Genomic DNA, 26,795 nt, shown 5'->3' with positions numbered 1-26,795 from the left:
GCCTAAACTCCGCTACAGTATTATCGAGGACTATGGTGGCAGGGGGCACCGCACACGGCTAAGGAATAGATCACGTGGATCAACTTGTGTGTTCTAGGGTGCCTCTACCTCAGTATATAAAGGACCAAAGTGGGGAGGCTGGCCGGCCACAAGGGGCGCGCCAGGAGAGTCCTACTCCCTCCGGGAGTAGGATCCCCCCCCCCCAATCCTAGTTGGAATATGATTCCTTGGGGGGGGGGGGAAGAGAGAGAGGGGGCCGGCCCCCTCTCCTAGTCCTAATAGGACTAGGGGAAGGGGGGAGGCGCGCGGCCACCTTGGGCTGGCCCTTTCTCCTTTCCACTAAGGCCCACTAAGGCCCATATGGTTCCCGGGGGGTTCCGGTAACCTCCCGGTACTCCGGTAAAATCCTGATTTCACCCGGAACACTTCCGATATCCAAACATAGGCTTCCAATATATCAATCTTTATGTCTCGACCATTTCGAGACTCCTCGTCATGTCCGTGATCGCATCCGAGACTCCGAACTAACTTCGGTACATCAAAATGCATAAACTCATAATATAACTGTCATCTTAACCTTAAGCGTGCGGACCCTACGGGTTCGAGAACAATGTAGACATGACCGAGACACGCCTACGGTCAATAAACAATAGCGGGACCTGGATGCCCATATTGGCTCCTACATATTCTACGAAGATCTTTATCGGTCAGACTGCATAACAACATACGTCGTTCCCTTTGTCATCGGTATGTTACTTGCCCGAGATTCGATCGTCGGTATTCCAATACCTAGTTCAATCTCGTTACCGGCAAGTCTCTTTACTCGTTCTGTAATGCATCACGCAACTAACTCATTTAGTTGCAATGCTTGCAAGGCTTAAGTGATGTGCATTACCGAGAGGGCCCAGAGATACCTCTCCAACAATCGGAGTGACAAAACCTAATCTCGAAATACGCCAACCCAACATGTACCATTGGAGACACCTGTAGTACTCCTTTATAATCACCCAGTTCCGTTGTGACGTTTGGTAGTACCCAAAGTGTTCCTCCGGTAAACGGGAGTTGCATAATCTCATAGTTATAGGAACATGTATAAGTCATGAAGAAAGCAATAGCAACATACTAAACGATCGGGTGCTAAGCTAATGGAATGGGTCATGTCAATTAGATCATTCAACTAATGATGTGACCTCGTTAATCAATTAACAACTGATTGTTCATGGTTAGGAAACATAACCATCTTGGATCAACGAGCTAGTCAAGTAGAGGCATACTAGTGGACACTTATATGTTTGTCTATGTATTCACACATGTATTATGTTTCCGGTTAATACAATTCTAGCATGAATAATAAACATTTATCATGATATAAGGAAATAAATAATAACTTTATTATTGCCTCTAGGGCATATTTCCTTCATCCCACTTGCACTAGAGTCAATAATCTAGATTACACTGTAATGATTCTAACACCCATGGAGCTTTGGTGCTGATCATGTTTTGCTCATGGAAGAGGCTTAGTCAACGGGTCTGCAACATTCAGATCCGTATGTATCTTGCAAATCTCTATGTCTCCCACATGGACTAGATCCCGGATGGAATTGAAGCGTCTCTTGATGTGCTTGGTTCTCTTGTGAAATCTGGATTCCTTTGCCAAGGCAATTGCACCAGTATTGTCACAAAAGATTTTCATTGGACCCGATGCACTAGGTATGACACCTAGATCGGATATGAACTCCTTCATCCAGACTCCTTCGTTCGCTGCTTCTGAAGCAGCTATGTACTCCGCTTCACATGTAGATCCTGCTACGACGCTTTGTTTAGACCTGCACCAACTGACAGCTCCACCGTTTAATGTAAACACGTATCCGGTTTGCGATTTAGAATCGTCCGGATCAGTGTCAAAGCTTGCATCAACGTAACCTTTTACGACGAGCTCTTTGTCACCTCCATATACGAGAAGCATATCCTTTGTCCTTTTCAGGTATTTCAGGATGTTCTTGACCGCTGTCCAGTGATCCACTCCTGGATTACTTTGGTACCTCCCTGCTAGACTTATAGCAAGGCACACATCAGGTCTGGTACACAGCATTGCATACATGATAGATCCTATTGCTGATGCATAGGGAACATCTTTCATATTCTCTCTATCTTCTGCAGTGGTCGGGCATTGAGTCTTACTCAATTTCACACCTTGTAACACAGGCAAGAATCCTTTCTTTGCTTGATCCATTTTGAACTTCTTCAAAATTTTGTCAAGGTATGTTGTTTGTGAAAGTCCAATTAAGCGTCTTGATCTATCTCTATAGATCTTAATGCCTAATATGTAAGCAGCTTCACCGAGGTCTTTCATTGAAAAACTCTTATTCAAGTATCCTTTTATGCTATCCAGAAATTCTATATCATTTCCAATCAACAATATGTCATCCACATATAATATCAGAAATGCTACAGAGCTCCCACTCACTTTCTTGTAAATACAGGCTTCTCCAAAAGTCTGTATAAAACCAAATGCTTTGATCACAATATCAAAACGTTTATTCCAACTCCGAGAGGCTTGCACCAGTCCATAAATGGATCGCTGGAGCTTGCACACTTTGTTAGCTCCCTTTGGATTGACAAAACCTTCCGGTTGCATCATATACAACTCTTCTTCCAGAAATCCATTCAGGAATGCAGTTTTGACATCCATCTGCCAAATTTCATAATCATAAAATGCGGCAATTTCTAACATGATTCGGACAGACTTAAGCATCGCTACGGGTGAGAAGGTCTCATCGTAGTCAACCCCTTAAACTTATCGAAAACCTTTTGCAACAAGTCGAGCTTTGTAGACAGTAACATTACCATCAGCGTCAGTCTTCTTCTTGAAGATCCATTTATTCTCAATTGCTTGCCGATCATCGGGCAAGTCAACCAAAGTCCATACTTTGTTCTCATACATGGATCCCATCTCAGATTTCATGGCTTCAAGCCACTTTGCGGAATCTGGGCTCACCATCGCTTCTTCATAGTTCATAGGTTCATCATGATCTAGTAGCATGACTTCCAGAACAGGATTACCGTACCACTCTGGTGCGGATCTCGCTCTGGTCGATCTACGAGGTTCAGTAGTATCTTGACCTGAAGTTTCATGATCAATATCATTAGCTTCCTCACTAATTGGTATAGATGTCGCAGAAATAGTTTTCTGTGATGTACTATTTTCCAATAAGGGAGCAGGTACGGTTACCTCGTCAAGTTCTACTTTCCTCCCACTCACTTCTTTCGAGAGAAACTCCTTCTCTAGAAAGGATCCATTCTTAGCAACGAATGTCTTGCCTTCAGATCTGTGATAGAAGGTGTACCCAACAGTCTCCTTTGGGTATCCTATGAAGACACATTTCACCGATTTGGGTTCAAGCTTATCCGGTTGAAGCTTTTTCACATAAGCATCGCAGCCCCAAACTTTAAGAAACGACAACTTTGGTTTCTTGCCAAACCATAGTTCATAAGGCGTCGTCTCAACGGATTTTGATGGTGCCCTATTTAACGTGAATGCGGCCGTCTCTAAAGCATAACCCCAAAACGATAGCGGTAAATCAGTAAGAGACATCATAGATCGCACCATATCTACTAAAGTACGATTACGACGTTCGGACACACCATTACGCTGTGGTGTTCCGGGTGGCGTGAGTTGCGAAACTATTCCACAATTTTTCAAATGTACACCAAACTCGTAACTCAAATATTCTCCTCCATGATCAGATCGTAGAAACTTTATTTTCTTGTTACGATGATTTTCCACTTCACTCTGAAATTCTTTGAACTTTTCAAATGTTTCAGACTTATGTTTCATTAAGTAGATATATCCATATCCGCTTAAGTCATCTGTGAAGGTGAGAAAATAACGATATCCACCATGAGCCCCAATATTCATCGGACCACATACATCGATATGTATGATTTACAACAAATCTGTTGCTCTCTCCATAGTACCGGAGAACGGTGTTTTGGTCATCTTGCCCATGAGGCATGGTTCGCAAGTACCAAGTGATTCATAATCAAGTGGTTCCAAAAGTCCATCAGTATGGAGTTTCTTCATGCGCTTTACACCGATATGACCTAAACGACAGTGCCACAAATAAGTTGCACTTTCATTATCAACTCTGCATCTTTTGGCTTCAACATTATGAATATGTGTATCAGTACTGTCGAGATTCATCAAAAATAGACCACTCTTCAAAGGTGTATGACCATAAAAGATATTACTCATATAAATAGAACAACCATTATTCTCTGATTTAAATGAATAACCGTCTCGCATCAAACAAGATCCAGATATAATGTTCATGCTCAACGCAGGCACCAAATAACAATTATTTAGGTCTAATATTAATCCCGAAGGTAGATGTAGAGGTAGCGTGCCGACCGCGATCACATCGACTTTGGAACCGTTTCCCACGTGCATCGTCACCTCGTCCTTTGCAAGTGTCCGCTTATTCCGTAGTCCCTATTTCGAGTTGCAAATATTAGCGACAGAACCAGTATCAAATACCCAGGTGCTACTGCGAGCTCTAGTAAGGTACACATCAATAACATGTATATCACATATACCTTTGTTCACCTTGCCATCCTTCTTATCCGCCAAATACTTGGGGCAGTTCCGCTTCCAGTGACCAGTCTGCTTGCAGTAGAAGCACTCAGTTTCAGGCTTAGGTCCAGACTTGGGTTTCTTCTCCTGAGCAGCAACTTGCTTGCCGTTCTTCTTGAAGTTCCCCTTCTTCTTCCCTTTGCCCTTTTTCTTGAAACTAGTGGTCTTGTTAACCATCAACACTTGATGCTCCTTCTTGATTTCTACCTCCGCAGCTTTCAGCATTGCGAAGAGCTCGGGAATAGTCTTGTTCATCCCTTGCATATTATAGTTCATCACGAAGCTCTTGTAGCTTGGTGGCAGTGATTGGAGAATTCTGTCAATGACGCAATCATCCGGAAGATTAACTCCCAATTGAATCAAGTGATTATTATACCCAGACATTTTGAGTATATGCTCACTGACAGAACTGTTCTCCTCCATCTTGCAGCTATAGAACTTATTGGAGACTTCATATCTCTCAATCCGGGCATTTGCTTGAAATATTAACTTCAACTCCTGGAACATCTCATATGCTCCATGACGTTCAAAACGTCGTTGAAATCCCGATTCTAAGCCGTAAAGCATGGCACACTGAACTATCGAGTAGTCATCAGCTTTGCTCTGCCAGACGTTCATAACATCTGGTGTTGCTCCAGCAGCAGGCCTGGCACCCAGCGGTGCTTCCAGGACGTAATTCTTCTGAGCAGCAATGAGGATAATCCTCAAGTTACGGACCCAGTCCGTATAATTGCTACCATCATCTTTCAACTTTGCTTTCTCAAGGAACGCATTAAAATTCAACGGAACAACAGCACGAGCCATCTATCTACAATCAACATAAACAAGCAAGATACTATCAAGTACTAAGTTCATGATAAGTTTAAGTTCAATTAATCAAATTACTTAAGAACTCCCACTTAGATAGACATCCCTCTAATCTTCTAAGTGATTACGTGATCCAAATCAACTAAACCATAACCGATCATCACGTGAGATGGAGTAGTTTTCAATGGTGAACATTGTTATGTTGATCATATCTACTATATGATTCACGCTTGACCTTTCGGTCTCCGTGTTCCAAGGCCATATCTACATGTGCTAGGCTCGTCAAGTTTAAACTGAGTATTCCGCGTGTGCAAAACTGGCTTGCACCCGTTGTAGATGGACGTAGAGCTTATCACACCCGATCATCACGTGGTGTTTGGGCACGACGAACTTTGGCAATGGTGCATACTCAGGGAGACCACCTCTTGATAATTTAGTGAGAGATCATCTTATAATGCTACCGTCAATCAAAGCAAGATAAGATGCATAAAAAGGATAAACATCACATGCAATCAATATAAGTGATATGATATGGCCATCATCATCTTGTGCTTGTGATCTCCATCTCCGAAGCACCGTCATGATCACCATCGTCACCGGCGCGACACCTTGATCTCCATCGCAGCATCGTTGTCGTCTCGCCAATCATATGCTTCCACGACTATCACTACCGCTTAGTAATAAAGTAAAGCATTACATCGCGATTTCATTGCATACAATAAAGCGACAACCATATGGCTCCTGCCAGTTGCCGATAACTCGTTTACAAAACATGATCATCTCATACAATAAAATTCAGCATCATGCCTTGACCATATCACATCACAACATGCCCTGCAAAAACAAGTTAGACATCCTCTACTTTGTTGTTGCAAGTTTTACGTGGCTGCTACGGGCTTAAGCAAGAACCAATCTCACCTACGCATCAAAACCACAACGATAGTTTGTCAAATAGACTCCGTTTTAACCTTCGCAAGGACCGGGCGTAGCCATACTCGGTTCAACTAAAGATGGAGAGACAGTCGCCCGCAAGCCACCTATGTGCAAAGCACATCGGGGGAACCGGTCTCGCGTAAGCGTACGCGTAAGGTTGGTCCGGGTCGTCTCGTCCAACAATGCCGCCGAACCAAAGTATGACATGTTGGTAGGCAGTATGACTTATATCGCCCACAACTCACTTGTGTTCTACTCGTGCATATAACATCAACATAAATAACCTAGGCTCAGATGCCACTGTCGGGTTTCGTAGTAATTTCAAAAAAATTCCTACGCACACGCAAGATCATGTGATGCATAGCAACGAGAGGGGAGAGTGTTGTCTACGTACCCACGTAGACCAACTGCGGAAGCGATGACACAACGTAGAGGAAGTAGTCGTACGTCTTCATGATCCAACCGATCAAGCACCGAAACTACGGCACCTCCGAGTTCGAGCACACGTTCAGCTCGATGACGATCCCCAGACTCCGATCCAGCAAAGTGTCGGGGAAGAGTTCCGTCAGCACGACGGCGTGGTGACGATCTTGATGTACTCCAACAACAGGGCTTCGCCTAAACTCCGGTACAGTATTATCGAGGACTATGGTGGCAGGGGGCACCGCACACGGCTAAGGAATAGATCACGTGGATCAACTTGTGTGTTCTAGGGTGCCTCTACCTCAGTATATAAAGGACCAAAGGGGGGAGGCTGGCCGGCCACAAGGGGCGCGCCAGGAGAGTCCTACTCCCTCCGGGAGTAGGATTCCCCCCCCCAATCCTAGTTGGAATAGGATTCCTTGGGGGGGGGGAAGAGAGAGAGGGGGCCGGCCACCTCTCCTAGTCCTAATAGGACTAGGGGAAGGGGGGAGGCGCGCGGCCACCTTGGGCTGCCCCTTTCTCCTTTCCACTAAGGCCCACTAAGGCCCATATGGTTCCCGGGGGGTTCCGGTAACCTCCCGGTACTCCGGTAAAATCCCGATTTCACCCGGAACACTTCTGATATCGAAACATAGGCTTCCAATATATCAATCTTTATGTCTCGACCATTTCGAGACTCCTCGTCATGTCCGTGATCACATCCGAGACTCCGAACTAACTTCGGTACATCAAAATGCATAAACTCCTAATATAACTGTCATCGTAACCTTTAGCATGCGGACCCTATGGGTTCGAGAACAATGTAGACATGACCGAGACACGCCTCCGGTCAATAACCAATAGGGGGACCTGGATGCCCATATTGGCTCCTACATATTCTACGAAGATCTTTATCGGTCAGACCGCATAACAACATACGTCGTTCCCTTTGTCATCGGTATGTTACTTGCCCGAGATTCGATCGTCGGTATTCCAATACCTAGTTCAATCTCGTTACCGGCAAGTCTCTTTACTCTTTCTATAATGCATCATCTCGCAACTAACTCATTTAGTTGCAATGCTTGCAAGGCTTAAGTGATGTGCATTACTGAGAGGGCCCAGAGATACCTGTCCGACAATCGGAGTGACAAATCCTAATCTCGAAATACGCCAACCTAACATCTACCTTTGGAGACACCTGTAATGCTCCTGTATAATCACCTAGTTACGTTGTGACGTTTGGTAGCACCCAAAGTGTTCCTCCGGCAAACGGGAGTTGCATAATCTCATAGTCATAGGAACATGTATAAGTCATGAAGAAAGCAATAGCAACATACTAAATGATCGGGTGCTAAGCTAATGGAATGGGTCATGTCAATCAGATCATTCAACTAATGATGTGATCCCGTTAATCAAATAACAACTCCTTTGTCTATGGTTAGGAAACATAACCATCTTTGATTAACGAGCTAGTCAAGTAGAGGCATACTAGTGACACTTTGTTTGTATATGTAGTCACACATGTATTATGTTTCCGGTTAATACAATTCTAGCATGAATAATAAACATTTATCATGATTATAAGGAAATAAATAATAACTTTATTATTGCCTCTAGGGCATATTTCCTTCAGTTTGATCACTCTCTCTCTCTCTCTCTCTCTCTCTCTCGTGTTCTTGACTTCGCACGATCTTGATGTATCGCGAGCTTTACTATTATAGTTGGATCTTATGATGTTTCTCCCCCCTCTACTCTTGTAATGGATTGAGTTTTCCCATTGAAGTTATCTTATCGGATTGAGTCTTTAAGGATTTGAGAACACTTTATGTATGTCTTGCATGTGCTTATCTGTGGTGACAATGGGATATCACATGATCCACTTGATGTATGTTTTGGTGATCAACTTGCGGGTTCCGCCCATGAACCCATGCATAGGGGTTGGCACACGTTTTCGCCTTGACTCTCCGGTAGAAACTTTGGGGCACTCTTTGAAGTACTTTTTGTTGGTTGAATAGATGAATCTGAGATTGTGTGATGCATATCGTATAATCATGCCCACGGATACTTGAGGTGACAATGGAGTATCTAGTTGACATTAGGGTTTTGGTTGATTTGTGTCTGAAGGTGTTATTCTAGTATGAACTCTATGATAGATTGAACGGAAAGAATAGCTTCGTGTTATTTTACTACGGACTCTTGAATAGATTGAGCAGAAAGAATAACTTTGAGGTGGTTTCGTACCCTACCATAATCTCTTCGTTTGTTCTCCGCTATTAGTGACTTTGGATTGTCTCTTTGTTGCATGTTGAGGGATACTTATATGATCTAGTTATGTTATTATTGTGGAGAGAACTTGCACTAGTGAAAGTATGAACCCTAGGCCTTGTTTCCTAGCATTGCAATACCGTTTACGCTCACTTTTAACATTAGTTACCTTGCTTTTTTATATTTTTAGATTACAAAAACCTATATCTACCATCCATATTGCACATGTATCACCATCTCGTCGCCGAACTAGTGCACCTATACAATTTACCATTGTATTGGGTGTGTTGGCAACACAAGAGACTCTTTGTTATTTGGTTGCAGGGTTGCTTGAGGGAGACCATCTTCATCCTACGCCTCCCATGGATTGATAAACCGTAGGTCATCCACTTGAGGGAAGTTTGCTACTGTCCTACAAACCTCTGCACTTGGAGGCCCAACAACATCTACAAGAAAAAGGTTGTGTAGTAGACATCATGGGTTTATGATCAAGATTATCTATGAACAATATTTGAATCTCCTCTGAATTCTTTTATGTATGAATGGTTATCTTTGCAAATCTCTTCGAATTATCAGTTTGGTTTGGCCTACTAGATTGATCTTTCTTGCAATAGGAGAAGTTCTTAGCTTTGGGTTCAATCTTGCGGTGCTCGATCCCAGTGACAGTAGGGGAAACGACACGTATTGTATTGTTGCCATCAAGGATAAAAAGATGGGGTTTATATCATATTTCTTGAGTTTATCCCTCTACATCATGTCATCTTGCTTAAAGCGTTATTCCGTTCTTATGAACTTAATAATCTAGATGCATGCTGGATAGCGGACGATGTGTGGAGTAATAGTAGTAGATGCAGGCAGGAGTCAGTCTACTTGTCATGGACGTGATGCCTATATACATGATCATACCTAGATATTGTCATAACTATGCTCAATTCTATCAATTGCTCGACAGTAATTCGTTCACCCACCGTAATACTTATGCTCTTGAGAGAAGCCACTAGTGAAACCTATGGCCCCCGGGTCTATTTTCCATTATATTTATCTTCCGTCAACTTGCTATTTCTATCGTCTTTTATTTTGCAATCTTTACTTTTCAATCTATATCATAAAAATACCAAAAATATTATCTTATTATCTCTATCATATCTTACTTTTGCAAGTGGCCGTGAAGGGATTGACAACCCCTTTATCGCGCTGGTTGCAAGGATCTTATTTATTTGTGTAGGTGCATGGGACTTGAGCATGGTCTCCTACTGGATTGATACCTTGGTTCTCAAAACTGAGGGAAATATTTACGCTACTTTACTGCATCACCCTTTCCTCTTCAAGGGAAAACCAACGCAGTGCTCAAGAGGTAGCACCTCATCAAGTTCTACTTTCCTCCCACTCACTTCTTTCGAGAGAAACTCCTTCTCTAGAAAGGATCCATTCTTAGCAACAAAGACCTTGCCTTCGGATCTGTGATAGAAGGTGTACCCAACATTTTCTTTTGGGTATCCTATGAAAACGCACTTCTCAGATTTGGGTTCGAGCTTATCAGGCTGAAACTTTTTCATAAAAGCAACGCAAACCCCAAACTTTAAGAAACGACAACTTAGGTTTCTTGCCAAACCACAGTTCATATGGTGTCGTCTCAACGGATTTGGATGGTGCCCTATTTAACGTGAATGCAGCTGTCTCTAATGCATAACTCCAAAACAATAGTGGTAAATCGGTAAGAGACATCATAGATCGCATCATATCAAATAAAGTGCGGTTACGACGTCCGGACACACCGTTACGCTGTGGTGTTCCAGGTGGCGTGAGTTTGTGAAACAGTTCCACATTGTTTTAATTGAAGACCAACTTCGTAACTCAAATATTTTCCTCTGCGATCAGATCGTAGAAACTTTATTTTCTTGTTACGATGATTCTCTACTTCACTCTGAAAACCTTTGAAATTTTCAAGTGTTCAGACTTGTGTTTCATCAACTAGATATACACATATCTGCTTCAAATCATCTGTGAAGGTCAGAAAACAATGATACCCACCGCGAGCCTCAACACTCATCGGACCGCATACATCAGTATGTATTATTTCCAATAAGTCAGTTGCTCGCTCCATTGTTCCGGAGAACGAAGTTTTAGTCATCTTGCCCATGAGGCATGGTTCGCAAGCATCAAATGATTCATAATCAAGTGATTCCAAAAGCCCATTAGCATGGAGTTTCTTCATGCGCTTTACACCAATATGAACTAAACGGCAGTGCCACAAATAAGTTGCACTATCATTATTAACTTTGCATCTGTTGGCTTCAATATTATGAATATGTGTATCACGACGATCGAGATCCAACAAACCATTTGAAGGAAATATGCCCTAGAGGCAATAATAAAGTTATTATTTATTTCCTTACACTACTAGGGAAAAGCCTAGCAGCAGCACGGGTTTTAGGCCTATCAGTAGCGCGGGCTGGAGCGCTACTGGTACGACGCTACAACTAAAGCTTCGTAGTAGCGTGCCTCAACCCACGCTACTGCTAAATCGACTTAGTAGTAGCGATTTCCCAGAGGAGCGCTACTAGTAATTAGTAGTAGCGCTTGTCCCTGCCCGCGCTACTACTATTTTTTGTATTTTATTTCTTTTTTATTTCATGTTGTATTCATACACCTTTAGATAGGTTTTCATACAACAGGAATTTAGAGATTGTTTTTACATCATAATGAGTTATTACATCACGGGGTGAAAGAACCGTGGACTAGTTTCAAGTGGATGTCCATCTACTTGAAACTAGTCTGCGGTTCTTTCACCCAATGATATACTAAATATCATCATCATCATATCATTAACAACTTATCATCATAATACATCATTGTCATATAACACCTCCTCAAGATCATCGTTTTCATCAATGAGACATCACATCGCAAATTGGTCACTAGTCGCAATCACAACTACTCTTCATCATCAACTCTAACACATTGTACCACATAATAAACATATTGTACCTCATAGGACCTACTACATTCTCTTAGGACCTACTATATTCTCTAAGGTAAAATAGAAAAAAACAAGATATCCCCAGACACTCCATTATGGAGAATGGAGATTATCCTGTCTCCAATTCTTGCCTTTCGCTTAATGTTACTTCCAAGAACCTCCTTGCGAATGTCCAAACATTTTTTCCATTCTTTGATTAGCATGTGTTCACCGGTTTTAGAAATCCGATATGCACAGGTGAGCTCCTTAGATAGACCTGGTTGTATGTTCAGAACTGCAAGGTGACCATTCTGATACATCAGATGAGGCACACAATCCATCTGGATTTTCTGTTGAAAAACATAGTAATAACTTCGTAGTTAGCAATGATGTACTAGTTTTAGAAGAATGCAAAAGATGCACGGATGTCGTAATACTAAAAAATCTTACCAGGGTGTCTCCATAGAAGTTACCGTGGTTCAACACGTGCACTAGTGGCACGTATTCACCATAATTTGGAGGAGTTCGATAATAGGTATTGTAATTCTCAAGATAAGTACAATAAGCGATCAGATGACTTTTCTCCTTATATGTTAATTCGGAGCCATCAGTGTAGTGGGTTTTGTCTACCATCTTCCACACATTCTTTGAACAATCAAAATAAGCTGTCAATGGAAATAAGCTGTCAACTATTTTGAAATAAACAATATAAATTAGTTAATAACTATATTTGAGAAACTTACATTCCTGTAGAATCGGAAGCGTATCAACAAGGACCCAAATGTCCATATTGTCTTGCTCGATGTCAGGATCACCAAGATCCATGGTGACAATCATACCCTCATAAAAACCATACATTTTGCAAAGTGCTTCCCAATTTTGGCAACCAAAATGGGTTACGCTCTGAGAATTGTACAGATTTACTTCAAAATCCATATCATGATGGGTCCTTAGGTGTATTTTCTTTGTTTCAAAATTTTCATGGTCTTCAAAACCCATCCTCTCCAAGACATAGCGTCTTACATGGCATGGGATAAGCTAGTCGAATTGTAAAAGATGAAAATTAGACGTTGAAATAGTTGAAGTCATGCTTAATTACGAAAAAAACACTTGTCGTTGTTGCGTACCGTCTCAACATCGAAGGTCTCCTCGAGCTTAATGCTGAAGCGCCGATCTTCGTCCAGCTTAACGAACCTGTCGCACATACCTCGATCGTCGTGGCACCAGCTGCACTCCCCCAGGAGACTGTCGTCGTCCGAGTACGACATTTCCTACGTTCATAATTCAAAGATTAAACTTGTACAATTAAATATATGTACTAAAAAACCTAAATTAGATCATTATTTTTCGAGAAAATCCAGGCCACTCGATATTTCCTACATATTCTAGCACAAGTCATGCCAGAATTCACGGAAAAATCCAGCATGACCTTTGCTAAAAAACAACATATCGAGCGCGTGAAATTTGCAAGAACGGATATTAATCAACACTCCGGCAAAACATAGGCCACTCGGAGGTGTAACCTGAACATGACCGGCCACTTGGGAAACCACATATCCTATTTGAGCAACACAAGATATACATGGAGATTTGGCTGGTCTCACCTCGAGGTCGGAGGGGGTCGGTGACGGGGACAATGGCGGGGATGATGGAGGGTGTCGGTGTCAAAACTGGCGGATCTCGGGTAGGGGGTCCCGAACTGTGTGTCTAGGCGGATGGTAACAGGAGACAAGGGACACGATGTTTTTACCCAGGTTCGGGCCCTCTCGGTGGAGGTAAAACCCTACTCCTGCTTGATTAATATTGATGATATGGGTAGTACAAGAGTAGATCGACCACGAGATCAAAGAGGCTAAACCCTAGAAGCTAGCCTATGGTATGATTGTTGTTCGTCCTACGGACTAAAACCCTCCGGTTTATATAGACACCGGAGAGGGCTAGGGTTACACAGAGTCGGTTACAATGGTAGGAGATCTACATATCCGTATCGCCAAGCTTGCCCTCCACGCCAAGGAAAGTCCCGTCCGGACACGGGACGAAGTCTTCAATCTTGTATCTTCATAGTCTAGGAGTCCAGCCAACGGTGATAGTTCGGCCATCCGGACACCCCCTAATCCAGGACTCCCTCAGTAGCCCCTGAACCAGGCTTCAATGATGACGAGTCCGGCGCGCATATATATTGTCTTCGGCATTGCAAGGCGGGTTCCTCCTCCGAATACTTCATAGAAGATTTTGAACACAAGGATAGTGTCCGGCTCTGCAAAATAAGTTCCACATACCACCGTAGAGAGAATAATATTTACACAAGTTCAATCTGCTGACGTATTTCGTGGCGTGACATCACACCATGGCCAAGCCTTTATTTGAATCGTTTTTACTATTCCCCCTCAGCGCGTTTAGCGAAGCGGTTTCCTTGGCACGTCTTGTCAAAGCAGAGATCGTGTCCCCTTATTCCAGGATTCTCATCAATACGGGCGTGGGTAACCCAACCGCGCCATTGATTACGGCGCTTGGGAGATAAGCGGGTTTTACCAGGCTGGTGGGGACGCATAGTTTCGTCCGTCCATATAAGGGGATAGGATCCACCTTTTTACCTACGCCTTCTTCCTCCTTTGCTTATCCATTTCCGCGTACTCGAGCTCCAGCGCCCAAGTCCGCACATCTCGCCTCAACCTTCCCCGGCCATGTCCAGAGCGGGAGGCAACTGGATGGCCTCCTCCGTCACGGAGGGGCACATCAAGAGGCTGCGAAAGGCCGGATACTTGTCCAGCGACATCGCGCATCGGCTCCCCAACAAGGAGCAGCTCATCCCCACCCCCGGGCCCCATGAGAGGGTGGTGTTCCTCACCCACTTCCTCCGTGGACTAGGTTTTCCACTTCACCCATTTGTCCGGGGGCTCATGTTCTACTATGGCCTGGATTTCCATGATCTGGCCCCGAATTTCATCCTCAACATCTCGGCGTTCATCGCCGTGTGCGAGGCCTTCCTCTGCATCCAGCCCCACTTCGGCTTATGGCTAAAGACCTTCAATGTCAAGCCAAAGGTAGTGGGCGTCCGCCAAGCGGAGTGCGGAGGCGCCATGGTGGGCAAGATGCCCAACGTCCTATGGCTCGAGGGCTCCTTTGTGGAGACCATAAAGGGGTGGCAATCGGGGTGGTTCTACATCACCGAGCCGCGTGACCCTGAATGGGCAGCGGCCCCCGAATTCAGATCTGGAATCCCCACATGGCTCACCTCCTGGAAAGAGAAGGGCCTATCGTGGGGTGATTCGGAGGAGCTGACCGGACTCCAATCCTGCGTCCAAACCTTGGTGAACAAGAAGCTCAAGCTTGTCAACGTAGTCCAGGTCATGCTCATCCGCCGGATCCTCCCGTGCCAGAAATGGGCCTTTAATTTTTGGGAGTTTGATCCGGCACAGCACCAAACCTTGAGCAGGCTATTCGACACAACGTACGAAGATGCCTGGAAGGTGCTATTCAAGGGCACCGAGGCTCCCGTATCCGCTACCGAAGATCGCGGATTCAGCTCGCACCGTCAAGCCGATGAGGTAAGCTATTTTACCCTTCACAGGATGCTTATTTTCCATAGTTTGACTCTATGCGGGATCTAAACTCCCTTTACATTTGACAGGCCTGGCAAAAGACGTCCGAGCAGGTTAACTGTCCGGCTCCCTTGCCAGAAGACCCAGCGGACGCCCAATTATCGGGGCTGCTGGCTCCGGCGCCTTACGTGGTGCCGGAGAAGAAGGCCAAGAAGAAGGCCACGGGGACTCGGAGGAGTTCCCGGCGCCAGGTGTTATCGGACACATCGTCCGATCACTCCGAGGCGGACTCCTCCTGCGAAGACGAGGAGGAGAAAAAAGAGGCCTCTCCCCCAGCGGGGGGAGAGAAGAAAAGGAAGGTCCCCAACGGGGGAGGCCGACGGTTCCAAGAAGGGAAGGACCCTCCCCCCAGACTACTCCACCAATGCCGACGACGATGAAGAGGAGTGGCCACCAAGGACTAAGCCCTTGGCGACTTCGTAAGTGTCCGGATACCAGAATAACTCATGGTGTTTCGTTTGTTGCATAGAATCTCTTAACGCCGAATATAACCCTGCAGCCCGCCCAAGGACGGGCTCGACACTTCAACGAGCGGCTCCCTGGCGCCATCGGACGTGGATAGCACTTCACGTCCGGCCGTCTCCTCTCCTCGCGCTGCGGATGACGCCGAGGTGGGGTCCCAAAAGGGGCCCAGCCAGGAGGAGGAGGCTCCGGAGGTGCCGCAGGGCAACCTCCCGGAATTTGGGCACGAGGGGGATCAACCCCTAAATGGTTCTGAGTTCGGCCCTGGGCCATACTCCGCATCGGAACCTTTAGTGGTTCTGGAGTCCTGCGGGCGGCCCCTTCGTAAGAAGGGCGAGACTGCGACGCCGGTGACCTCCGCCCAACCGGAGGCGCCGGATAATTTGCTGGAGGCGCTTAACGGTGCCTCTATCGACGAGGAGCACCGCACTATTATGAGTGCGGTGATCCAGAAAGTTCATTCCACCAAGAGCGGGCTGACTGAAGCCTGTACCAGCCTTCTAACAGGCTTTGAGGTATGTAATTAAGATATGTAAAAATAGTACCGCATAGACAGTAGCCCCTGATGCTCAGTTTGGTGTTCGGAAAGAAAAGTTGAACTGAGGATCTAAAAAGATATACGCAGGAGTCTAACATAAGCATGTCAATATGGGAATGCAGGTTGCGCTGCTGACCTCTACCGCACTGACTGCGGAGGTCAATGTATTGAAGGAGAGCCTCGAGCGGTCCGAGAATGAGCTCGGCCGTGCCAAGAAGCAGCTCGAGGACAAGGAAGGTAAGTAATACCTTGTTAAAATAATACCTTATAGAAAGGATTTGGTTGCAAAAAATGACAGGAATAACGTGAGTATTGCAGGGGCCATGAAAGAGGTGGCGACCCTGAAGGAAGCGGTGTCCAAGGCCGAAAGCAATGCGGTCGCAGAACGCACCGAGCGAGAGAAGCAGGAGGTGCGGGTGGCGGAGCTGCGGCAAGAGCTCCAGGCTCTCGTGGAAAAACACGAGAGTTTGGAGCGTGACTCGAAGACTCGAGAGTCCGAGCTCGCCTCAGCTCTTGAGAGTGCCAAAGCCGCTAAGGTCGAAGCCCAAAAAGCCCTCCAGGAAAATGAGGCAATAAAGAAGATAGCGGCGGGTAAGGCATTCTTCATGCAAAGCAAGCACGTGAAAGTGAATTACTTGTTACTTACCCGAATCCGGAGCTCTCTAGGAGCATTCGCAGATCTGCCCCGCAGTGTGTCCGACGCTGCCGCATTCTACCGGGCCGAGGAAGAGAGCTCGACGGAAAAGGTGTTCTGGTCTCAATATGCTGAGGCCGGACATCCGGTGCCCCTGAGCGACCAGCTGAAGCAGCTGGTCGAGCTCCACAAGGTGGCCGAACAGGCCATGAAAGGCCTCATAGTTCGGCTGTGGCCTAAAGAAGCCATGCCTAGGAGCTACTTTGGTCTGGTGCGGCGGCTGGTGGACGCATGTTCATGGATTGAAGTCATCAAGCGTTCCGTCTGCATTGAAGGTGCCTGTCGGGCCCTTGCCCGCGCTAAAGTGCACTGGGGCAAGATGGACGCCGAGAAGCTTATGACGGACGCACCACCGCCGGGCAAGGAGTATCGCATGCCCAAGATGTACTATAAGGGTGTCCTGAAGGGTGCCCGCCTTATAGCGGGTGAGTGCTCCAAAGATGTAATTTTTGAGTAGACTCGCATTTGTTATCTTGTACGCTGAAAACTTTGTTCATATGCGCTAAGCAACGCTTGTTAATTTAAAATATTACCTTATGTGCGGCCGTTTATCAAATTTGGGAGATGGCAAGTCGTTGGCTTCAACCCCCATGCCACGAGTGCTGGGGTGTTCGGGATAAACTTGAGCGCTCTTGTTCCCATTTTTGGGTCCTTCAAGGGAGGCGCTCAACACAACGAACGAGGCAACCGGACTTATAATGCTTGAACACTCCCACTTAGCCATAGAATTCTATAATTTTAAATTTCGGCGAAGCCCCTAGTGTTCGGAAGACCGAATTTGGGGCGCTATCCACGCCTGGGCCGGACAAAGCCAGCTCCTTGCTCTAAGCGGCATAGGTCTTTAGGGACTCAAAAAAACCTCTCGAACAGCGACCGGCTCTCGCCCTATCATGACGATCGGTTTTAGCTTTCTCCACTGAGGTGCTCAACCCAGCTCAACTGGGGCACAATCGCAGTGGTTCTCCCAGCGCTACCTTAGCCGATATAACGGAACGTAAGGTACCAAAACATGGGAGCCGGGCAAACCCAACTATTGACCCAAGACATGATTCAGAGCCGATGCATATAATGCTATAAGTTCGGGGTGCCTCACTTGTGAAAGTGTTCGGACTTATCACACCATATATTGGGGAACTTAAGCCTCTGGTGTATTTGGCCGTACCAAAGCATACGGATGCAACATGTCATAAGTGAACATATATAGATAGAAAAAGGAATGCAATAATAGGCAAAAAGCGATGCATTGTTTAATCCAAAAATACTGCAATGAAAGCAGAACGATGCAAATGGTGCGATAAGCAAGGGATGGGGCTATTTAACATGTCCCCCTCCAGGGGTAGGCTGCGGGATGGTATGTAAAAACAGGTATACTGCTCGTAATAGAGACCACCTGAACACTCGACGTAGCTTTTCTGCTTCCCTGGCTGTTGCATCGTGAGTTCGGCAATTCTACTGCCGGACAGGGCTTCTCGAAAACGGAGTCCTGAGAATAAGAAAAAAAAGAATGACACAATTGGGAGCCCCTGGTGCGGTTGAGCCGCTCTCCGGGCATGCCGTGGTCGTGCCCCTACCCCTATGCCCATGGTATCTCCAGAGCATAGTTATGTACGCGTGGTACTGGTCTCGCGATTTCGCGAGGGCTGGGGTGAAGGAAATATGCCCTAGAGGCAATAATAAAGTTATTATTTATTTCCTTATTTCATGATAAATGTTTATTATTCATGCTAGAATTGTATTAATCGGAAACATAATACATGTGTGAATACATAGACAAACAGAGTGTCACTAGTATGCCTCTACTTGACTAGCTCGTTAATCAAAGATGGTTATGTTTCCTAACCATGAACAAAGTGTTGTTATTTGATTAACAAGGTCACATCATTAGTTGAATGATCTGATTGACATGACTCATTCCATTAGCATAGCACCCGATCGTTTAGTATGTTGCTATTGCTTCCTTCATGACTTATACATGTTCCTATGACTATGAGATTATGCAACTCCCGTTTGCCGGAGGAACACTTTGTGTGCTACCAAACGTCACAACGTAACTGGGTGATTATAAAGGAGCTCTACAGGTGTCTCCAAAGGTAAATGTTGGGTTGGCGTATTTCGAGATTAGGATTTGTCACTCGGATTGTCGGAGAGGTATCTCTGGGCCCTCTCGGTAATGCACATCACATAAGCCTTGCAAGCATTGCAACTAATGAGTTAGTTGCGAGATGATGTATTACAGAACGAGTAAAGAGACTTGCCGGTAACGAGATTGAACTAGGTATTGGATACCGACGATCGAATCTCGGGCAAGTAACATACCGATGACAAAGGGAACAACGTATGTTGTTATGCGGTCTGACCGATAAAGATCTTCGTAGAATATGTAGGAGCCAATATGGGCATCCAGGTCCCGGTATTGGTTATTGACCGGAGACGTGTCTCGGTCATGTCTACATTGTTCTCGAACCGTAGGGTCCGCACGCTTAAGGTTTCGATGACAGTTATATTATGAGTTTTGATGTACCGAAGGAGTTCGGAGTCCCGGATGAGATCGGGGACATGACGAAGAGTCTCGAAATGGTCGAGACGTAAAGATCGATATATTGGACGACTATATTCGGACTTTGGAAAGGTTCCGAGTGATTCGGGTATTTTTCGGAGTACCGGAGAGTTACGGGAATTCGCTGGGAGAAGTATTGGGCCTTGATGGGCTTTAGTGGGAAGAGGAGAAAAGGCCTGCTGCGCCCCCCCTCCCCTCTAGTCCGAATTGGACTAGGGAAAAGGGGGCCGGCCACCTTTCCTTCTCCTCCACTTCCTTCTCCCTTCCTCCCCTCTTGGTAGGACTCCACATCCTGGCCGCACCTAGCCTTGGCCGGCCTCCTCCTCCTCCATCCTTTATATACAGGGACAGGGGGCACCCCAGAGACACACAAGTTGATCCTCGTGATCGTTCCTTAGCCATGTGCGGTGCCCCCTTCCACCATATTCCACCTCGGTCATATCATAGCGGTGCTTAGGCGAAGCTCTGCGACGGTAGAACATCAAGATCGTCACCACGCCGTCGTGCTGACGGAACTCCTCCCCGAAGCTTTGCTGGATCGGAGCCCGGGGATCGTCATCGAGCTGTACGTGTGCTAAGAACTCGGAGGTGCCGGAGTAACGGTGCTTGGATCGGTCGGATCGGGAAGACGTACGACTACTTCCTCTACGTTGTGTCAACGCTTCCGTTGTTGATCTACAAGGGTACGTAGATCATACTCTCCCCTCTCGTTGCTATGCATGACCATGATCTTGCGCGTGCGTAGGAAATTTTTTTGAAATTACTACGTTCCCCAACATGGGGTTGGGGCCCCATGTTGGGGCCGCATTGCTATGCGTGCTCGGAACGTGCCAGGTGGTCTTGTTGTAGGTTACTCCGGGCGCGCCTGACGGTGTCCGGCCGCTTAACAGCCGGACTCGAGAATTGCCTTAAGAGGCTGCTTTGTACTTCCGCCGCGAGAGCCGCTGTATGCTCCTCCGTTCGGAGAGAGCGTTCGGTGTTTCCGTTGATCGTAATGACTCCTCGAGGGCCTGGCATCTTGAGCTTGAGGTATGCGTAGTGCGGCACCGCATTGAACTTTGCAAATGCGGTTCGTCCGAGTAGTGCATGATAGCCGCTGCGGAACGGGACTATGTCGAAGATTAACTCCTCGCTTCGGAAGTTATCCGGGGATCCAAAGACCACTTCAAGTGTGACTGAGCCTGTACAGTTGGCCTCTACACCTGGTATGACGCCTTTGAAGGTTGTCTTTGTGGGTTTAATCCTTGAGGTGTCTATGCCCATCTTGCGCACTTTATCCTGATAAAGCAGGTTCAGGCTGCTGCCGCCGTCCATCAAGACTCTAGTGAGGTGAAATCCGTCGATGATTGGGTCTAGAACCAATGTGGTGAATCCGCCATGGCGGATGCTAGTGGGGTGGTCCCTTCGATCAAAAGTGATCGGGCAGGAGGACCACGGATTGAACTTTCGGGCGACTGGCTCCATCGCATATACGTCCCTGAGTGCACGCTTCCGCTCCCTTTTGGGTATGTGGGTTGCGTATATCATGTTCACCGTCCGCACTTGTGGGGGGAAACCCTTCTGTCCTCTATTGTTCGGCGGCCAGGTCTCCTCCTCGTCATCGCTATGCAGCCCCTTGTCATTGTTTTCGGCAGTTAACTTGCCTGCCTGCTTGAACAGCCAACAATCCCTGTTGGTGTGATTGGCTGGCTTTTCGGGGGTGCCGTGTATCTGGCACAAGCGATCGAGTATTCGGTCCAAATTGGACGGGCCGGAGTATTTCTTTTGAATGGCTTTTTCCGCTGACCGGGTTTAGAGCCTCTGAATCCGGCATTGACTGCCGTATCCTCAGTATTGTCGCCATTAATGCGGCGCTTGTGCTTGTTGCGACGCGACCTACCGTTGGTGTCCTTGGTATCCGAATTACCAGGGCTCTTGGTCAGGTTGTTACTTTGAGCTAGCCAGCTGTCCTCTCCCGCGCAGAAGAGGGTCATGAGTGATGTGAGGGCTGCCATGGATTTCGGCTTTTCCTGTCCCAGGTGCCGGGCAAGCCACTCGTCGCGGATGTTATGTTTGAAGGCTGCAAGGGCCTCTGCATCCGGACAGTCGAAAATTTGATTTTTCTTGGTTAAGAACCATGTCCAGAATTGTCTGGCCGATTCATCTGGCTGCTGAATTATGTGGCTTAGGTCATCGGCGTCTGGTGGTCGCACATAAGTGCCCTGGAAGTTGTCGAGGAATGCGGCTTCCAGGTCTTCCCAACAACTGATTGACTCTGCTAGCAAGCTGTTAAGCCAATGCCGCGCTGGTCCTTTAAGCTTGAGTTGGAGGTATTTGATGGTGTGTAGATCATCACCGCGGGCCATGTGGATATGGAGAAGATAGTCCTCGATCCAGACCGCCGGATCAGTTGTGCCATCGTATGATTCAATGTTTACGGGTTTGAAACCCTCGGGGATTTGATGATCCATCACTTTGTCTGTGAAGCATAGTGGGTGTGCGGCACCTCTGTATTGGGCTATATCACGACGCAGCTCAAACGAGCTTTGTCTACTGTGTTCGGCCCGGCCGGAATTGCTGTATCCGGCGTGACGGTTGTCATCGTGTATCATGGGGCGCCCACGCGATCCGTAGATCGATCTTGTTTGCCTTGCCTTATCCTCGAGTATATCCCGCAGGTCTGGCGCATTTTCCCGCGCCTTGGTATTTTTTGAGCGGCGCCGGGGTGCGGCTTGAGTGTAGGGCCGAGAGGCCTCTCTGTCGCGGCCATGAGGTGGCCGGTCGGCCGTATTATGCGCTGGTGATGTAGGTTTAGGTGCTTCCTCCTCTAATCGGGGTAGCAGTCTGCGTTTTGGGTAGCTCTTGGAGGGGCACTCGAGTTCATACTCTTCGGACGCAAGGACTTCAGTCCATCTGTCAGCTAGCAAGTCTTGGTCAGCTCTAAGCTGTTGCTGCTTTTTCTTGAGGCTGCTTGCCGTGGCCATAAGCCTGCGTTTGAAACACTCTTGTTCGACGGGATCCTCAGGCACGACAAATTCGTCGTCGTCGAGGCTTGCCTCGTCTTCGGAGGGAGGCATATAATTATCGTCCTCTACCTCTCTGTCTGCCGCTCTCTCATGAGGGCTGGCTTCTCCATCCTCCTGCGCTGAATCCTGCTGGAGGGGGTTGTCTTCGGCACTGTCCGGGGTGTTATTGTCTTCGGTGCCGGAATGTCCATTTTTGCTATGGCGGGATTTAGAGCGGCGCCGCTGACGCCGGCGCTTAGGCTATTTCTTGGAGGGGTCGTCCTCCGTTGTTCCATCGCCATTCCCATCCTTTGAGATGTCCACCATGTAAATGCCGTATGACGAGGTGGCCTTCCAGTGCCCTGTAGGCGCTGGTTCTTGGTCGTCTCCTGCATCGTCGTCCATACCGTTGATGTCTTCGGAGTCGAAGTCTAGCATGTCGGTTAAGTCATCGACAGTGGCTACGAAGTGGGTGGTGGGTGGGCTTTGAATTTCTTCGTCGTCTGCATGCCAACCGTCCTGACCATAATCCGGCCAGGGCTCTCCTGATAAAGAGAGGCACTTTAGCGAATTCAGGATGTCGCCAAAGGGCGAGTGTTGAAAGATGTCCGCAGCGGTGAACTCCATGATCGGCGCCCAATCGGATTCGATTGGCAGGGGCACCGAAGGTTCGGAGTCCGGAGAGGAGTCCGGCACCTTGGAGTCACGAGCTTCACAAAGGACAGGGTTGGTATTCGGCTCTATCGCCGTAGAGGTAGCAGCCCCCGAGGCGGTGTCCAGCCACCCGTCCTCGATCGGCTCAGTCGGCTCCGAGCTAAGGGTCGGAGCGGACACTTGTGCGGTCTCCAGGGCACTGTCCGGTGGCAGAGCTAGATCATGCCCATTGTGACAGTGCGGCGCGCTTGGCTGTGGCTCGAACCCGTCGTAGATCAAGTCTCCGCGGACGTCAGCCGTATAGTTCAAACTTCCGAATCTGACCTGATGGCCAGGGGCGTAGCTTTCAATCTGCTCCAGATGGCCAAGCGAGTTGGCCCGCAGTGCAAAGCCGCCGAATACGAAGATCTGTCCGGGGAGAAAAGACTCACCCTGGATCGCGTCGCTGTTGATGATCGAAGGAGCCATCGGGCCTAAAGGTGACGACACAGAGGAACTCTCAATGAAAGCACCGATGTCGGTGTCAAAACCGGCGGATCTCGGGTAGGGGGTCCCGAACTGTGCGTCTAGGCGGATGGTAACAGGAGACAAGGGACACGATGTTTTTACCCAGGTTCGGGCCCTCTCGGTGGAGGTAAAACCCTACTCCTGCTTGATTAATATTGATGATATGGGTAGTACAAGAGTAGATCTACCACGAGATCAAAGAGGCTAAACCCTAGAAGCTAGCCTATGGTATGATTGTTGTTCGTCCTATGGACTAAAACCCTCCGGTTTATATAGACACCGGAGAGGGCTAGGGTTACACAGAGTCGGTTACAATGGTAGGAGATCTACATATCCGTATCGCCAAGCTTGCCCTCCACGCCAAGGAAAGTCCCATCCGGACACGGGATGAAGCCTTCAATCTTGTATCTTCATAGTCTAGGAGTCCGGCCAACGGTGATAGTTCGGCCATCTGGACACCCCCTAATCCAGGACTCCCTCAGAGGGGATCCTTGATTTCTGCAAAAGCAGAAACCCTACAAATTATCACTAATACATCCCGAATAATTGCTTAACTAAAAAAATAACAACAAATATTACATGTTCAACTAGTTCTATTAATTCAACTAGTTCTTACTAAATATAAACTTACTATAAATAGAAAAAAACTAGTTCTTTCTAAAAATAAAGTAGTTCAACTAGTCATATTAATTATCTTACTAAAAATACATTAGTTCTATTAATTCAACTAGTTCAACTAGTTTATTAATTTACTTACTAAACTAGTTTAACTAAAACTAAACTAGTTCAACTAGTTTATTAATTTACTTACTAATTATTTTAAACACTTACTAAAAACAGTAAAAATAAACTACATTATACAATAGTAAAAATCATCTACTATTAACCATACTGCCCTTGTTAACTAGTACCATCACTACTACTAATTAACATCTACTACTACTAAAAATCATTATCTATGAACCCTAAAGTAAAATCTACTACTACTAAAAAACATCTAGTACTAACTAAGCAGAGAGAAGGGGGGGGGGGGGGGGGTGGGGGACTTACAGAGAGGGGAGAGATGGTGGCGGGGAGGTGCTCGGCGACGGAGAGGTAGGGGCGGCGAGGGCGGGCTTGGGGCCGGGAGGAGGCGGTGAGGTCGAGGGCGGCGGCGGTGAGGTCGAGGAGGGCGACGGTGAGGTCAAGAGCGGCGGCGGGCGGCGGCGATGAGGTTGAGGGCGGGCGGCGGCGGTGAGGGCAGGCTCGGGTGGCGGCGACAGAGGAGTTGGGGGAACAGGGCCGGGGGAGTGGGGGAAAGGAGGACTTAGCAAAATTTTGAGCCCGCGTGTGGTTAAGTCGAACTAGCAGTAGCGCTGTGTCAGAAACGCGCTATAGCTAAGTTAGCTACAACGCGTTTTAGCAAAACACGCTGCTGCTATAGGAAGCAGTAATTTCTTTTGTTTATGCTTATATTTTCTTTTTTTCATTTCTCTGTTTCCTACTTCTATCATTTTCATTTACTTTTCTAATTTTTTTCATTTTTCTTTTCTTTCTTAGCAGTAGCGCTCTACGCAGGAAACGCGCTGCAACAATGACCGTAGTGGTAGCGCGCTTTGCGCAGAATCGCTACTACTACTCCTAGCCTACCGCCAACATGGTGGGAATTATAGTGGTAGCGCTTGTTTCTAAACAAGCGCTACTGCTATAGTTGAAGCTATAGCGCGCTTTCTTCGAACGCGCTACTACAAATTAGTAGTAGCGCCCTATTTTAACCAGCGCTACTGCTATACCTCTGTGTATAGGCTTTTCCCTAGTAGTGTTATTTCATGATAAATGTTTATTGTTCATGCTAGAATTGTATTAGCCAGAAACATAATACATGTGTGAATACATAGACAAACAGAGTGTCACTAGTATGCCTCTACTTGACTAGCTCGTTGATCAAAGACGGTTATGTTTCCTAGCCATAGACATGAGTTGTCATTTGATTAACGAGATCACATCATTAGGAGAATGATGTGATTGACTTGACCCATTCTGTTAGCTTAGCACTTGATCATTTAGTATTCTGCTATTACTTTCTTCATGACTTATACATGTCCCTATGACTATGAGATTATGCAACTCCCATTTACCAGAGGAACACTTTGTGTGCTACCAAACGTCACAACGTAACTGGGTGATTATAAAGGTGCTCTACAGGTGTCTCCGAAGGTACTTGTTGGGTTGGCGTATTTCGATATTAGGATTTGTCACTCCGATTGTCAGAGAGGTATCTCTGGGCCCTCTCGGTAATGCACATCACTATAAGCCTTGCAAGCATTGTAACTAATGAGTTAGTTGCGGGATGGTGTATTACGGAACGAGTAAAGAGACTTGCCGGTAACGAGATTGAACTAGGTATTGAGATACCGACGATCGAATCTTAGGCAAGTAACATACCTGAAAGATCGTGGATGTCGCCTAGAGGGGGGGGTGAATAGGCGTTTTAAAATAATTACGGTAGAGGCTTGAACACATGCGGAATAAACCTAACGGTTAATTTGTCAAGCACAAAACCTACAACAACTAGGCTCACCTATGTGCACCAACAACTTATGCTAAGCAAGATAAGCAACTATGTGATAGCAAGATATATGACAAAGAACAATATGGCTATCACAAAGTAAAGTGCATAAGTAAAGGGCTCGTGTCAGAGATAACCGAGGCACTCGGAGACGACGATGTATCCCGAAGTTCACACCCTTGCGGATGCTAATCTCCGTTTGGAGCGGTGTGGAGGCACAATGCTCCCCAAGAAGCCACTAGGGCCACCG

Source organism: Triticum urartu, chromosome 7, assembly GCF_003073215.2.
Source record: "Triticum urartu cultivar G1812 chromosome 7, Tu2.1, whole genome shotgun sequence".
In the NCBI taxonomy this organism is placed as follows: Eukaryota; Viridiplantae; Streptophyta; class Magnoliopsida; order Poales; family Poaceae; genus Triticum; species Triticum urartu.
The sequence above is the reverse complement of the archived record's forward strand: the minus strand, read 5'-3'. Positions refer to the sequence as shown.